Here is an 8,494-nt window from a genome sequence, read left to right on the forward strand (position 1 = left end):
CTGGGTAAACTATCATATGAATAAAATGAAAGCATATTTATACCTGCTGAAAAAAAAAAAAAAAACAATACAAAAAAACCAAAAGTGCATTGTTTGTTAGAATTTTAGGCTCATTAGGAGAAAAGATGACAATGCTTCAGACTGGAACGTTTCCCTCCATTTTGCATCCATCCACACTACACTGAACACAGCTACAACCTCGTGTGACACATCTCTGCTAGAGAGGAAAATGTAGCTTGGTATCTCGATCACACAGATATTAAAACAAGTGCATTTTCCTCTCTTTAAACTGATGATGACCTATGGCTAATCCCCAAGCCTATTTCACTGGGTGACAAAAACTAAAACCCTATCAGTCATGCATGAACAGCTATTTATTTTGTTTAAAGCCGGTCAAGTATTAAAGATATGAAACACAATAATACATCTAGATCTCTTCAGTCTAGAAAAATATATCATTATTTGGATGACAGTTCTAGCATACTCGGTACTGCACAAAGGCTTTCTCTAGAATGGATAAAATTAACAAATAACCATAAGGAAATTAAGATTATTTTCAAAAAGAAAATAACACACAGCAGTAAACAGAAAGAGGAAAACTCACTTAAATAGAGGATGTGCTGGTACTTAAGACCAAAATGACAACTTGTTTCAGAAAAGCACAACCTTTCCTGGAATTAAGACCAGGGAGAGGGATCCCTGGGTGGCGCAGCGGTTTAGTGCCTGCCTTTGGCCCAGGGCATGATTCTGGAGATGCAGGATCGAATCCCACGTCGGGCTACCGGTGCATGGAGCCTGCTTCTCCCTCTGCCTGTGTCTCTGCCTCTCTCTCTCGCTCTCTCTCTCTCACTGTGTGCCTATCATAAATAAATAAAAATTAAAAAAAAAAAAAAAAAAAAAGGACCAGGGAGAAACCGGCCCCTGGATCTCACAGGAAGATCTGACCTATTTTCTGGAGCGGCAACCTGAGCACTATCTTAATAATACAAATATGCATTTTATAAGGCCACTTCTTTAAACATCCTTAAGTGCACGTCATTACCACAAACACTGGGAAGTCCATTCTGCCTTAGAAAACAAAAGCAATAAAAAATAAATTTATTATTAAAAAAAAGAAAACAAAAAGAGAACAAAAGCAAGGCAGGGAGGGCAAGGGGCTCTCCTGCGAGGTGCTAAGGCCAGGGGGAGCGGAAGCACACGAGGAAGGGAAGGCAAGGAACATGCGCTCAGGCCTGCAGGGCAACCGCAGCACAGAGGCCCAGAGGCCCAGAGGCCCAGAGGCCGGAGCCCCTCGCAGCTCCTGAGCACTGGGCCGCAGGAGGAGCAGGGCCGCCACTGCTCCAGGGAGGCTGCGGAGCCAGAGGCAGGCGGGACCCGGAGAGAGGGATTTCCATCCCCTTGCGGATGAGCCCCGAGAATGAACTCTAAGGAGGTCCGAATCCCTTGCCAAGAAAGTAAGGTGGAAACTTCAGCCAACACATGAGGATCTGAGAACCCGACCTTCTGGACCACTGACACCTCTGTTCACTTCCACCAGGAACGTTCATCAAGTCGCAGTTAGAAAACACCCATTTCAGCAAGAAAACACTTGTCAGGAAGCAACCAAAGAACATTGAAATTACCCACTTAATTGGGAACTATTTCCTAGACACTGACAAGATAGCTTTCGTGGAAGATATATACTTATCTCTGTAGGCACCTTAATAAGTTGTGAGTTTAAATCAGTAACATATAAAAGGAAATTTTCTAGAAATAATAAATAACCTTGGTTTTAGATGAATTGATGTGACTTCTATCTTTCCACATAGAAGTGATCGTTTAGCAGGGCTATATGTCTGTTCGGTCCTACTTGTTCACAACTAAACCGTGGCAAATGATCACAAGATATTAATTCTATTCTACCCTGGATACTGTCTGCAGATGGAGAAATGGGAAAAGACAGAAGAAACGGAGTCCTGAGCTCATGCAACACTGAGGCAATAACATAGGCCAACCTGGGATCCCTGGGTGGTGCAGCGGTTTAGCGCCTGCCTTTGGCCCAAGGCGCAATCCTGGAGACCCGGGTTCGAATCCCACGTCAGGCTCCCGGCGCATGGAGCCTGCTTCTCCCTCTGCCTATGTCTCTGCCTCTCTCTCTCTCTCTCACTGTGTGCCTATCATAAATAAATAAAATAAAAAAAAAAAACATAGGACAACCTCTCACTCCTTAACATAAGCAAGCCGAGGTGTAAACATAAGCATATGTTTTCCTCCATTTTGGCTCGAGAGTTATTTCTGGTATAAATATTTTTTTTTTACAACAAAAAAGAGCCTATAAGCACTATTTTTCTTAAAATGGGCCATCATTAAAAAAAAAAAAAAAGGTAGAAAGGGAAAAAATACTGCTAACCATTGGGGTAAGAGAAGAAATGAGAGGGGAAGACCAATAAGCAGTGGGCGAGTCATGGTGACAGTGAGCCTGAGGCCAGCAGGAATAAAGTGACCAACAAGTTTTACCAAGAACACTCCACAGACATCACACGATGGTCACTCAACAAGAGGAAAATATCTCAATGCATCCATGAGAATAAGGTACCCATTTCAGTGGTAGAACAGAAAACGGTATTTACCCTACAGACATTCATAAGGAATAAACACTGAGGAAGATGACGAACCTTTTTTTTTTTTTTCTTTTTAAGTAGACTCCATGTCCAGCAGCCAGCATGGAGCCCAATGTGGGGCATCATGAGATCAAGAGCAGAAAGCAAGAGTCTGAGGCTTAATCCAGTGAGCCCCCCAGACACCCTGATGATGATCTTTTAATACAGAAAATGAAAGTAATGATGACAACTTAGCCAAAGGAACACAGTTCTTTCAAATGGACAATCAAGTGACAATTCCAGGAGTTAAGCTCATACTCTTCTGATAGGAAAATTTTGAATCTCTTTAGATAAATGTAATTCAGAATATTTATAAACTGTATTATCCTCTCATTTAAAGGTAACCTAAGGTTTTGGGGTGCCTGGGTGGCTCAGTCGGTGAAGTGTCTCCCTTCAGCTCAGGTCATGATCCCAGGGTCCTGGGGTCCAGCCCCACTTTGAGCTCCCTGCTCAGCGGGGAGCCTGCTTCTCCCTCTCCCTCTCTCTCTGCCCCTCTTCCCTGGTATACTCTCTCCCTCTGATTAACAAAATCTTTCAATAAATAAATGTCAGTGAAGTTTCAAATCAACCCAAATTACTGTTAGCAAACTTGCAAAGACAACTGCATGTGCACATTGGTATGCTTTTTTCTAGGAATGTTTAGGTTTGGGATACTTTCATGTTTTCAGAAAAAGAGTTATGTTTCCATCTAAACCGAAAAGCAGGGAACAATGATGCTTTCATAAAATTTTAACATTGCAATACAAGCATTTCTGAAAAAGGAGAGAAAGGAAAGGAGACAAGCAAGACCCCGAAACCCTATAGGGTATCACGTCTGGTCGTCTGGGCCTAATGGTTTACAGCAAACCAGAACCAGGTAGCAGAGCTGCCAGTACTTCTATTGCGCAGTGGGCCTAGGTAACACCTGGTATGGATAAAAATGGGGGGGGGGGGGCAAGATTTTACTTATCAATAAGATCAAAGATACTATGAAAAGGAAGATGACGAATCACAAATCCCAAGTGTCTGGTAAAAAGGAGATAGAGCCAGCATCCATCAAAAGAGCTCAGGGATCTGAAACAGGCCTAGGGAAAACCCATTCACCTGAACAAAAGCCCTGACCAATCCTGGGCTCGCCCTGGGGCCTCAAGACTCCCCATGTCAACCACCACACACTCTCTGAGTTTTACAACCTGAGTTGATGCCTCCCAAATTCTTCACTAAGGAAATACTAAGGTTTTTATCGAAGTATTCATTAATTAACAACTTGAAAGAAACAGGTACATTTCCCATGTTCTGAAATTATTTAGGTCTTAGACTCTCTGACACGTGGATCCAATTTAAAATCTTCTAGTGGAAAAGGTGGTTGGGGCGTTAAAGCCCCCCTGAGACGCTGTCAAGGCAGATAACTTTGCTGGCCCCTGGACACCACAAACTCGGATTTCCAGTGAGCCTTTTCCCCTCCTGCTATTTACAGTCACTCAGAGCCCAGCTGACCTCCACCCAGGGAACCAGGAATGCCATCTCCTTCTATTAGAATATGCACCTGACTCCCACGCGAGAAAAACTTAGCAGGGCTGTTTCAGCGGTTGTCATTGTGCAGAGGCTAATTTTCTCGATTCCTATGAGCAAACTCAGTCATAAAGATACTTTGGCTTACTATATTACAAACAGAATTACTCCTTGAAAATAAGAAAGACTTTAGAATGAACTTGCAAATTAATTGAGTCTATTATTTTGGAATGTGAATTGAATGTGGTTATATTTAGTTCTTTATATTTAAGTGTACAAGACTTCAGAAATACAGGAGTGTACTTAGTACCTTAAAGTAAGTTCATACAAATTTAGGGACAAAAAACAAAAACATGTTCTTACGCGAGCTGTCATTTCAGGTGTTCATGAAGTCAAACATATATATTTGAAATGATCTAACTTTCTGTCTAATGACAGTCATGCAGACAAAATTTACTGGTTCATCAAACTATAGTGCAAGTATATGAATTTATTTGTAATAAATTATCATTTTTGCATATATCAGTCAAAGCACAAGGCCTAAACACTTGCAACCAAAATGAATTATTAATTTAATTGTCACAAAACATGAGACACCTAGGTCTGGGAAATGAACAAGGGGTAGTGGAAGGGGAGATGGGTGGGGGGTTGGGGTGACTGGGTGATGGGCACTGAGGGGGGCACTTGGCGGGATGAGCACTGGGTGTTATGCTATATGTTGGCAAATTGAACTCCAATAAAAAAAATTAATTGTCACAGCCTATTTGGCTAAGTTCTATTACTATTTGTTATAATATGCAATGCATAAGGGGGAGAATCAGATTGAAAATCTAAAAAAGTAAACCGATTATTTTGTCCTGGAGAAATTAAAATACAGCAAGGTGACAAAATTAGAGCCAAGGCATTAATGTTTTAAATAGGTAAAAAAAAAAAAAAAAAACAATGTTTACCTTAATTTAAAGAACAGTTGTGCCCAAAGGGAAGGTTCAACCTGCTGATAAAGAGTTCCTTTGTTTCCAGATACCATGAAAAGGTCTCAATTCCCTCTCCGAGGTAGGAAGGAGAGTGGAATGGGAGCCCTTTGGCGCTGGCTTTGCTACTTGACTGTGACTCTCCCCAGCTAAGCAGGTCTACTGGGAGAGGACACTGCTGCGGGGCTCTGGGCCTTCTGACTTGGTATTTTTGTGCAGAGAGAGGGAGCGCCCCAGAAACAGGTGTCCTAAACTAGAAGGCTTCTGAAACACAGAGGTCTTTGAAATAACAATTCAATGGAAGATGCTCAGTTGAGAGGAACTCAACAGCCTGGACTACATGGGGGTCAGGACCCAGAAGATGGTGTATTTTCCCTCTTGAGGTTCCTTTCCTGATGTAGAAGCAAAACCGGATTAATGCCAGAGAAAAAGCTTAGCACCTCTCAAAGGGTAGAAAGACATGCCATGTTTCTCTTGCCTCAGTGTGGCCTCCCTCTACGTGTCAAGGGAGGAAATGAGCGGACATCAGCAAGTGTCCCTGGAGGATACAGAAAAGGTCATGGGAACCAAACAGTACATGTGGGCTCTTCCCCCTCCTGTCATAATACACAAGAGGTGTCTACTGTATTTAAGTCCTTGGAGGATAAAAATATGTATCAGGTAATGAATTATTCATTGTACGAAATGATGTGAAAACTTATTTAACCTTTTTAAATTCCTAAATAAGGGTTCCCTGGGTGGTGCAGCGGTTTGGCGCCTGCCTTTGGCCCAGGGCGCGATCCTGGAGACCTGGGATCGAGTCCCACGTCGGGCTCCCGGTGCATGGAGCCTGCTTCTCCCTCTGCCTGTGTCTCTGCCTCTCTCTCTCTCTCTCTCTCTGTATCATAAATAAATAAAAAATATATATACATTAAAAAAATTCCTAAATAAAAAGCAAAATGATACATTTGAGTTCAAAACATATACTAGTTACACAGGAGGGGAAGGATTTTCTTTTCAGTAATCATCTGATCTGTTTTCATTCAAAATTTATTTGGGGAACAAAATATACGAAGTACCTATATGTAAAGATTCTCAAGGGGAGATAATTAGTACAAGAAAGGACAATGGGATTAGAGTCAGAAAAATAACAATTCTAATATTCATTAATTAAAAACACTAAGTTTTTATTAAAAAAAAAACACTGAGTAAGTTACTACACATTCCTCAATCTCAGTCCTTAGATCTAAAAACCTGGAATAATGCTGCACTGCTAATAACAACTCAAAGTGATTACTGAGATCATGCATGTGAAAGCAACAAAAACACAGCATTACAAATGTTTTGCTTCCACTCCTTATAGACTCATGAAACAAAACTTTGACAAGTTCCAAATTAGAATTTAAGTGATAAAGAATTTGTTGAATTTGAGGAATAATGCGTTCAGGATATGTTAAATACATAGAGTTTGGCTCAAATTAAATATAATGCTGCAAAGAGAAGACCAGACATCAAAATATAAGGAGTAGGCATACATAACGCTCAGTACTTTGACAAATAGTCACGCCCAAACTAACGTGCTAAAGAAAAGACTAGGCCTGCGATAGAAGAGTCAAGCTAAACTGCTTGTAAACACAGAAAATATTGGTAAGAGCATTTTACATTTTTTAAAAAGGCAATGAAACATTTGTAAATAAGGAAGAGGTCCTTGGAGGTCCTAAGCTGCAGACTTGTACAACAAACTGCATCATTACTGACAACTTAAAAAAGTACTAAAATCCTAAAGTTTCCAGGAGTGTCTACAGAGTTTCAGATACCATCCCAGAGGATCCGGGGGTAAATATCCTCTGTCATTGAAAGAAAGAGAGAGGAATTTTCACTAGCTCTGAGTTGTACATTTTGCAGATTCAAAAAGTTTGGAAGTAGCCATACTCACCTGAGAGCTGACATTGCTCTGTCTCTGCTCAGCTAATAGAATTCAGTCCATGTGGTGAAGCTAATTATGATACGGTAGCAGGAGAGAGAAAAAAAAAGAAAAAGCCTGGCAGTTGAGGACATAATCACTGTGGTGTTATTTCTCACGACTCGGCAACCATAGTATTACTTGGGGGAAGACACAAGATGTATTTCTTTTTTAGTATCAGCAATGTTTAATTCTACACTGAGAATCTGAAAATACTGTTTAAAGTACAGGAAGAAATACACAAAGTTTACTTTTACATCATTATTTTAACTCAAACACATGTGCAGAGGTCAATCCCCTCCGAATAAACTTTTCTACTGTTTCAACTTTATTTCACAATTTCACAAATTCAAAGTCCTTCAAATTGTTGCAAATATTTTTAGAACAGAATTTTCAGAATTCAAAGGACATTAAATGTTTGTGGAAGAGTGGTATGAAATGTCCTATTCAAGGACGGAGCACCACAGACGCAAAACCTGATGAACCGGGCAGCTCGGGGGCTCAGTGGTTTAGCGCCACCTTCAGCCCAGGGCCTGATCCTGGAGACCCGGATAGGGTCCCGCGACCGGCTCCCTGCAGGGAGCCTGCTTCTCCCTCTGCCTGCGTCTCTGCCTCTCTCTCTCTCTCTCTCTCTGTGTGTCTATCATGAGTAAATAAATAAAATAAAAAACACGATGAACTGATGTGATAAGCATTCTAGAGGTCACATCATTAAACGAGGCCTAAAATGCAAATATAATTGTGTTTGTTACATTTTTAAAAATGACCGAAAATTACCTTTCTTTGGGGTGCCAACTCCATGATTGCCTAGTAGAGGTGTATGTAAGTGCTGATTCATTACAAAAGCAACCCTAAAGAAAGAAAGAAGCATAATCCTAGAACTAAAACATGACTCTCTGCTAAGAACCTGTGCATGAAGTATTTAAAAACAGGCATTTATATGCGGATATGACCCGAAAATGCACATTGCAGGGGTGCTCCTGGCGAACAAGAAGCTTGTCTCTAGATCCAAGGCGCTGTCACACCTAGAAGAGAATGTAGTAGTGACAGCAGTCGCTTCAGCCCGCTCAAGGCGGCACTTCCCTACAGTCCTCTAGTTTCCTGTAATCAAAAAACCCCACAGCCCAGGGGAGGAGCGAGGTTAGAGCCCAAAGTGGCCAAGCAGCAGCGCGCCCCGGGCTCCCGCCCCGCCGCCCCGCCCAGGCCAGGCCCCCCGCGGCCGCGCGCTCCGGGCTCCAACGGCCTCAACGGAAGGAGGCGCGGGGGGCAGAGGCGCATCAGTCTGGGGGGGACCCGGGCGGGGGCCGTTGGGGAAGCCGCGGCCTGGACCGGGACCCACCGGCGGCTCCCCCTGGGGCAGGGCTCTGACCCGCACTCGGCCTGCGGTAAGCAGCGCCCCACTGCGCGATGGGGGCTGAGGGCGGCCCGCGGGGGGCGCGACCTGAGGCCGG

General features: G+C 42.7%; 1 long non-coding RNA gene across 1 annotated transcript; it reads right to left on the reverse strand.

Moving 5' to 3' along the window:
- Positions 1 to 5,924: 5,924 nt before the first annotated feature.
- On the reverse strand, positions 5,925 to 8,256 carry LOC119879028. The gene is made up of 3 exons (XR_005387288.1): positions 7,821 to 8,256; positions 7,017 to 7,076; positions 5,925 to 5,978 (listed from the first exon to the last, which is right to left on the reverse strand). It is a non-coding gene; the product is annotated as an uncharacterized LOC119879028 (long non-coding RNA).
- Positions 8,257 to 8,494: the final 238 nt, after the last annotated feature.

Source organism: Canis lupus, unplaced genomic scaffold, assembly GCF_011100685.1.
Source record: "Canis lupus familiaris isolate Mischka breed German Shepherd unplaced genomic scaffold, alternate assembly UU_Cfam_GSD_1.0 chrUn_S2204H2404, whole genome shotgun sequence".
Classification (NCBI taxonomy): domain Eukaryota; kingdom Metazoa; phylum Chordata; class Mammalia; order Carnivora; family Canidae; genus Canis; species Canis lupus.